This window comes from Leptonychotes weddellii, chromosome 9, assembly GCF_054177405.1.
Source record: "Leptonychotes weddellii isolate Sample4059 chromosome 9, ASM5417740v2, whole genome shotgun sequence".
Classification (NCBI taxonomy): domain Eukaryota; kingdom Metazoa; phylum Chordata; class Mammalia; order Carnivora; family Phocidae; genus Leptonychotes; species Leptonychotes weddellii.
The window spans coordinates 3388490-3396793 of NC_138377.1; the positions used below are offsets into that span (position 1 = coordinate 3388490).

General features: G+C 54.1%; 1 long non-coding RNA gene and 1 other non-coding gene across 2 annotated transcripts in view; both read right to left on the reverse strand.

The window, feature by feature from the left end:
• LOC115938014 (uncharacterized) overlaps window positions 1-7917 on the reverse strand; it is a 61293-nt gene extending 53376 nt beyond the window's left edge. The window contains exons 1-5 of the long non-coding RNA XR_014148288.1: window positions 5664-7917; window positions 5413-5562; window positions 4793-4965; window positions 3071-3228; window positions 1810-1906 (exon numbers count right to left, since the gene is read on the reverse strand). This is a non-coding gene — a long non-coding RNA (uncharacterized LOC115938014). The remainder of the gene's footprint in view (window positions 1-1809; window positions 1907-3070; window positions 3229-4792; window positions 4966-5412; window positions 5563-5663) is intronic.
• Window positions 2896-2972, reverse strand: LOC115937865 (small nucleolar RNA SNORD112). The gene has a single exon (XR_004073089.1). It is a non-coding gene; the product is annotated as a small nucleolar RNA SNORD112 (small nucleolar RNA).
• Window positions 7918-8304: the final 387 nt, after the last annotated feature.

Sequence of the window (8304 nt, forward strand, 5' to 3'; positions counted from 1 at the left end):
TCTATTAAAGGATTGCTTTGAAAGTGTCGATTTGCAAATGTTTGGTAAAGTGGTATTTGCATATGCCTTCCTGCCTCTGCAGCCTTATGTGGGGGGGCAATGCGGGGGGGGGGGTGCGGAACAGAAGCCACGCACAAAAGAAATTTTGCAAAGAGAGGTTTCTGGTCAGGGGTAGCTGGTGGTGCAGGAAAGAGCTCAGGTCAGCGCTGGTGTGGATTTGAAAAGTCACCTACCCAAAATCCCTAACCAGCCAAAGGCCACAGGGCAGCAAACCCTTTAGCCCCTGATGGGCAGGCTGGCTGGGGAGGGGACTCCTGCTGAGGAGGAGGCGCTATCCCCCTCCCCAGGATACTTCCTCTGCTCCAGACACAAACAGAGCCCAGCTCCCTGGCCCCTGCCACCCCCCGTGCCCCCCGTCCCTGCGTGAGGAAGTGGGGAGTGGGGTTTGGGCATGAAGCGCGGGGGCCACAAGGTAGGGGCGCGGGCAGCTCCACACACAGAGGCAGAAAACCAGCCCCAGGGCGAGCCGCTCCAGAGTAAATAAACCCAACCTTGCGGAGAGAGGAGTCTTTGTGCCCCGCGGCGGCCGGGGAAGTTCACTTTTGTGTAAAAGGCAACAGCCAAGCCATGCCTGCACTAGGTAAGGCTGCCTCGGCTCACAAAAACCTCCTTCAGGCTGGGCCCGGCCCAGGGAGCGTTTTCTGTGAAATTCAGGAGAAGTCAGGTTTAGCCAGAAGTTTTTCCAGGAATTATTAACCCCTGGAGACTGTACTACTGTTCCTTCCGAGCCGACCCTGCCAAAGTCCATAAAATACACGCCTAAAAAATCTGCCTGAAGAGCAGTCTGACATTTTATATATATTTATAAAAAAATAAAATAAACTATTGCCAAACTTTTCAGGAGAACCCAATTAAACCCGGCGGGGGCAGCCCCCTTCCCTGCCAGGGCGCTGACAGAAAGGCCAGGGTCTCCCTTGGGGGCGTCTGCACTGGGGCGAGGGGAGAGGGGGTCTTCGTTCCTGCTCACACTCTCGGGCTTTTTGTTTCCTCTGTGGGTCTCCCTGAAGGCTCCTGTTTTCCTCTGGCTACTGTGTGGGGTGATTTATTTGTGCTCTTGTCTCACTCTCCCTATCAGTACTCGGTGTGTGCAGATGCTTTTCTGATCAGGAAACTGAGGCACGGGAATTCTCAGGGCCTGGCCTGCCAAAGACGTATACTTCATGTCCGCTCTGCAGCCAGGTTTGTGCTCTCAAGATGGCCAACCTCTCGGGGTGCCCCTCACCCCCCCACCCTGGAGGGAAAAAAAAAAAAAGACCAAAACCTTGAGCAGGTCAGGTGACTTCTGTCCCTCCCACAAGCAGGTGAGGCCCTCTGCCCCCAGGGTGACTGTGGACCTGGCATCGTCGTCCCTCTGCCCCGCAGCCTGTGCTCCTTCTAGAACATGACACTGTCCCAAAGGTAGCATCCACCGTCAGCCTGTCCCCTCCCCAGAGCCCCTGCCATCACCACAGCTGGTGGCTCTGCTGTCACATGCTAAGACTTACCTCCTTCTTATGTTCTGGGACCAGGCCCATTTCCCTCTGGCAAGGAGAAGGCCATAAAAGATGCAATCAACCATTTCCAAGCCGTAATTATGCCCCCCAAACCCATCACCAGCACACTTGACCCTGAGATGCTACCACCCCCTACTCATGGATTCTGGGGTCCTGCCAGCAGGCATGGAGGGAACCTGGAGCTGTTGGGGGCGGTGGGGGAAGGCCCCCCCACTCCAGGTGTGTGTTTGTGGTCTGACACATTCTGAGCACTCACCCAGTGCGCAGGGCAGACGGTTCAGTCCTCAGGAGCAGAATAGGAGGCCTTTTCATCGAGGGGAAGGCAGATCCGGGCGACCCAGGAGCCCAGGGCACTAGAAAGGGACAAAGGAAAGGGGGTGATTAACATGTGGCTGGTTTCGTGAATTCTAGAAAAATGCAAAACATTCTCCCGAACTAGGAAAACACGTCAATGAGGCATTGCACTTATGGGGACTGTGCTTTGTTGGACTTTTGAACGAGGTGTTGGGGGTAGTTCAGCGTGACGTACATTTCAAAGCCTGGTCTAAAAGGCTCAGGAGAAGCTGGTTGGGAAGGCAGGCCGAAGCCCCCAAGTGTAAAAAGGCAGGGCCCACACTGACAGGAGCAGGTAGCTCGCGGGGCGCCTAGAGAGGTCAAGGAGTCTGTGGGGTTGGGGGGAACGGGAATGAGGCTGGGAAGCTTCCAGCCAGACCCTGAAGGGTCCTACATGCCAGTCTAAGGCTCTTGGACCTCATCCCAGAAGCTCCAGGAAGTCAGGAGGAGGATTTAAAGCAAGACAGTGACAAGGTCAAAATGGCATTTTAGAAAGATCAATGAAAATAAACTTTGCAAACCATTTAACCCAGCTACCCCACCTCCAAGAAGCTGGGATAAAGGAACAGCCAGGGACATGCTTACAGATTAAGCTATAAAAATGCTCGTTACGGGACCATTAGCAACAACACAACACGGAACGGCTTAGGTCCTTTTTAGCAGGCATCAGTGGAACAAAATCGTAGGAATTAAAACCTCAGTTCGTGACATGCTCATTTATCTGGGCGAGGTCCACTTTTATCTTATGTATTTATTTTTATTTATTTTCTTAAATAATATAATAAGCAGCCATGAACCTGTGACCCCCCTCCACCCCGCCCAGATAACCAGGACTTTGACCAGAGCTCCTATCTGGACCCATTCTCCAACCGCCGCCCCCCTGCCCCAGCACACTTACAGCTGGGATTTTCAACAATAGAAGAGGGTCTAATCAACAAGGGTGCATACATACCCCGGAATATTAAACAGCTCTTAAAAAGAATGAAGCAGCCGAGACCTATTGTCTTTTAATGGACCTCAGTATTTTGCGCAGAACTGGATTAATCATGATCCTTTGTTCATAAACACTTTGTCATCATTGGTCCAGGCATGTCCCTCTTTTATTTTGCTAATTGATGCATCCATATATTCATTTGTGATAATGTCATAAACACTTGTGAGCCCGCTCCTGAGAAATTACTTACACCTGCCCCACGCTCCGTGTCCGTCCCCACGGGGTAAGGACCTGGGGCTCTCGCGACAGCGGTGAGGGGGTTAAATCAGCCCCAGTGTGCTCAGATTACAGGGTACTAAGGTGTGTTATAAGGCACGGTGTCGATCTTGATTATCTCCAGGCAGATTCCTGAGGGAAGAAAAATAAGCAGAAGAAAATGTACACTGTGATGTAGCTTATGTAAAAAATAAACAAAATCATATATTTTAGAGGTCTATTTATATACATACATAAATGCACAGAGAAATATCTGGAACCGCACACCTGAAACTGGTAACAGCAGTGAATATGCTGGGGGTGGGGGGAGCTGGGAGTGAGGGAGGGGTTGCAGATGGCTTTAGCTTTTATCTGCAGTGTTTGATTTTTAGTAATGAGTGTATTAATTATCAGCGCATTCCTTGCATAATTAAAATAAACACTTTGTGTGGGGCTCTTTTTTTTTTCTTTTTTTGGTTTTTCTCATTTGTTTGTTTGTGGGGTGGGGGGGGGGTTTGTTTTCCTTTTTTACAAAAACAAAAGGAAGAGCATTTTGGCTGATGGCCCAGAATGGGGCACACATCCCCAAAACAAGTTCCGCAGACACGGGGGATTTATTTTATCCCAAAGATCATTCCTCTTTTAATTTTATATGTTCTAAAGCCGGAGCCCCGGGCCGCCCAGCGGCGTGTCAGTGACAGGAGGCCAGCAGGTGTGGGCCTGCCGGCTACAATGTCACCGCCCCCAGGCCCCAAATCCCTCCAGAGCCCCCGGCGGGGCTGTCTGCAATGCACCCTTTTCGGTCTTTAAGAAGCCCCAAAAGCGAATGTCCTGGCCCGGGTTCTCGGGGATTAGCTAGCTGGAATGAGAACTCCGGGAGAATGTCACAGGACCTGGGCCCAGAGAAGGGGACGCGCCGGCCTCCGGGAGCAGCGGCCCCGCAGCTCCCATGCATAGTCAACAGGCGCGCGGCTGGCTGGCCAACAGCCGGGGCCTCGCCGCATCCCCGGACAGCAGCTTTCTGTGCGGAACCCACAGCTGCCATCTTCCCACCCCCATGTCTCATCAAGAGGGATTGTGGATCAAGGGCATGGGTATTTCTGACCTGTCAGTTCCAGGACAAAGGGGAGCAACCCCACAGGTCTTTGCTTGCCCCCCTGTGTCCCTCTCCCCAAGACACCTCAACTCCTGCTTGCTCACTGAGCTTCAGACTCAACTCCCCAGGCCCCCTCCCAGCTGTCTAGGCTGTCAGAATCCCTGAGCAGGCACGGGGCTAAACGCGCAGCAAAACCATCTCAGTCTCATCTAAAGATGGAGACGCTGAAGCTCTGAGACCCCCAGAATACCAAACTAAGCCAACGTTCAACCCAAATCAGTGTGAGCCCTCGTCCGGTTTCACCCCGGCCGCCATCTGCACAGATCAACCAACTCCTCTCGAAAGCACAGACGGGGACCTTCTAGAACTTTCCTCCCCTCTGCCAGGCAGGGATCTATTTCTGACCATGACTTTGTGCGGAAGAAATGTGAGCACAGGTTAACCAGCCCTCTGCGAGGGTGACCAGCTCTTAATCGCCTTTCCCGCACACGAGGCTCTGCTGTTTATTATTTGGCCTGGGTTTGGTCCTGGTGAATACTTTAAAGTATTTGTCATAGTTTTTCAGATATGAAATATGGTAGGATAAAGAAAAATAAAATGCAGTATCCGGGCTGACATCACCTGCATCCACCTCCGGGCCAGGGTAATTCAACATGAAGACGTTCGCTCCTACGGAAGGCCTCATAAATCCAGGCAACGCCGGTCCAAGTTATATAGTTGACTCAAGGAAAGGCTCTCTGGATCCCAACACTGACCCCCGACTGTCTCTGCTCCCCTCGTCCTCCCTCTGGGTTCTAGAAAAATGAGAAGGGCTTTCAAACAGGGAGGGGACAGATCCGCCTCAAATAAGAATTGTTTTTATCTGTGTTGAATACCTACTGTGTGCCAGGCATTTTCTATTTTATTTCATTTAAGGCATCAAGGCAACGCCTAAAGAGGATGGTCTCCATCCTACAGAAGGGGAGGGGGACTGGCCGTCATCTGACCAAAAGTCACCCAGGGGAGTCTGTGTTCTCTGCCCCCCACCTCCAGCAGGCCCTTGGGCCCCCTTTGAGCCCCCACCAGAGAGGTCCCACTTGTTGTACCCCTGTGTACATGATCAGAGACTTAAACACCTCCCTTGATTACATGTAACAGAATAACAGCATTATTCTGGATTTTTAATAATATTACCATACTAATGCAGTGTAAGGTCTCTACCTCCCCAGAACCTGTGTGGCGTAAAGACAGGGCGTACACACCTGGTCTGCTGTGAGGTCAGCCTAGGAGGGCCGCATCCACCCCCCTCTGGGTAGGGGTGCCATCCCGGGCCGGGGGGGCGGGGGCTGGGTCCGCACCCTGGCCTCTGGAACCCACGACTCACTGCCCATCCAGGGGGCAGTGAGCCTCAGCTGCAAAATAAAGAGGGCAGGTTAGTTCCATCCTGAGGGGGCTACACACTTACAAATTGTCCAAATTTACAACTCAGAAAAAATAAATTCAAGTCGCAGACCTTTCGATTCGATCCTGGGCCAGGCACCTGCTCCCTTCTGGGGGTGGGGGGCGGGGCGGGAAGCACAGTCTCACCTCCAGCCACCTGGGAGGGGAGAAAGGAAACCGCTCAGAGTTCTATCCACCTCTGAGAACCCACCTCTCAGGGCTCACCTGCTGCCCGCAGCCCTACTGTGTGCCAACAGAGGGTGGGACCAAGGAGTAGCACATGCACACGGACACCAGGGGGTAGGACAAAACATCACGGCGGTCCCCCTGGACGGGGCCCCGGGTGAGGGAAGGACCACCAGCCTGGGAAGATGCTACTTAGAATTGCCTGTGAAGTTGAAGCTCAGGGAGCTAAAAGATTTACTCGGGGTCAAGCAAGGGGCCCAGACCCCAGACTCACACAGACTCTTGCTCTTGCTGAGAGCGAAATGGGGGACTGGCAAGAACTGGGGTCTTCCCGAAAGCTCCGGAGTCCGTGGGGAGAGCTGAACGGGAGCGCCACTGCGGACCTCGGTGGGTCACGCACTGTCCCCGAGGCCAGCAGGAGGCACAGGCTTCATCAGACCCAGGGGGAGAATGAGGTCAGGCCTACTGAAGATTAGAGGTTCGCCCCTGAGCCTCAGATTCCTCTTCTGAAAAATGGGGACAATAACAGCAAGAGCTTCATGGTTGCCATAAGGATTCAAAGATTTAGAACAGCGTCTGGCACATAGTCAGTACTCAAACTGGAGGGACCCAAAAGGGGCAAAGTGACTCAGCCCTGGGACAGAAACAGGGAAGAAGGTGTGAGGTGTGCCGTGGGGGACAGGGGAATGTGCACCCATGACCCAAAGCCTGGACTCTCCTAATTACAGAAATAAACGTATCCAATCACTTTGTAGGAAGAAGCGAGATTCCAGCCGACGGCGGGACAGGAGCGGAACCACTGAACACTTGCATCAAAGGTAAGACTGGGGTGGAGGTCCCATGCTGACCTCCCCCCGGGGAGGCGGCTCTCTGGGGGACGTGGGGTGCCTGGGTGATACATGGGGCGGGTAGGCTGGCCGGCACCCAGGAACAAAGGTGAAAGGGTTAGTTTGTCTGCAGGAAAACACCACGACATGGGGGACGCAGTACCTCGTTCAAATACTTGAGCAGCTATAATTAGCAAGTCCGGGGCCAGTTGTTCTGTCCCTCCGCCGACAACCAAATTAGCCAAAATGAGTTGGCAATGACCACATGAGCTTTTCAGGGAGAGGGAGGCCCGTTCCTAGGGAGGGCCTGGCCTCCCACTGGGTCACGAGGCTGAGCACACAGATGCCACGAACAAAAGTGGCCTCTCCGGCCAAGGGGCCCTCGGGGTCCCCAAATCCCCAAATGGCCACTGTCCCGCCACCCCCCCCCCCCGCCCCGGGCATCCGTTCCTGCCCTCTCCAGCCACTGGAGGAAGGAAGCAGGGAAACCTGGCTTCCCACACTGCCTCTTCCTTCCTGACCTGGGTTCTCTCAGCGCCGTGAAATGGGGAGCTTTGGTGGGAGCAAAGTCAGTGTCTGGGGGTCAAGCTGCTAGGGTCATGCCTGACACAGAGCAGACGCCAGGGAAACATCGGTTTCAATAAATAAATTCTAATTATCCCTGTCTGGACGACACTCGCCTCCGCGTGTACGCACCCTGCCCCTCACTAGCTTCAGTCACCAGCGGCCTGCTGCAGGCGGGCGCCCGGTGGTCTTGGCCCCCTTGCATGGCCACTGCTAATTAGAGCTCCCGGGGAAGTCACTTCAGCCCCCAGGCCCCGGTGCAATCACTTGCAAGGCGGAACGCTGTTGCCTCAGGGGGCAAGGGGGGAAATTAAAGTTGACCCAGGCGTGAAAATGCTGTCTGAGGGCTGACCAATTACAGCAGGTATTCCAAAACTAAAAATCGCCAGAGTCTTCACGTTAAACACAGGCCCTTCCTTGTTCGGACCCTTTCCAGCTTACAAAGGGCCCACCTCCCCTGAGAAAGAAGTCGGCCTCCCACTCTGGCCTGACCTCCACCCGCACCAAGGCCAAGCGCCCCTTGTTTCCCTCAGAGCCCTCACCCCACTCCTGGGTCTACGGCTCCTGGCCCGTCCACAGAGCCAGAAGAACACCAGGCCCAGAGGGACGCCACCAGAGACAGATTCCACTGAGACCCTCCCAACGCCAACATTGAACGGGACAAACCCCAAGAGGAACCGGCCATACGTGGGAAGCTCTCTGTAAATGAAATAGTGTGAGGACCCCCAATTCCTAATACTATTTTTAAATAGTACAAGGACCCCCCCAGCTTCTGGAATTGAGGCAGGGTGGGGCCTCTGAGCTCCACCTGCTCAAGCCAACCCCCTCCTTTCATTGCTGCTCCCCAAGTCACCCCTCAGGCACCTCCCAAGACCCCAGAGCTACAGGAACAAAATGAGAAGACCCCCTGCCCAAGCCCGCCTTGCAGTTCTGGGGAAACTGAGGGCCCAGGAGGAGAAGGTCACGCTGAAAGTCAGCGCGGGCCCCAGGCTGGCAGCTGGCGTGGCTCCTTCCTCTGCCCGCTTGCCTTCAAAGGCAAGAGCAGTCTGGGGAGCAGCTGATTGGCCTGGCCCATTTGGGCAGCCCAAAGAAGAAGGACATTCTCGTATGTGACCCCTCTCCCAATCCCTCCCAGGG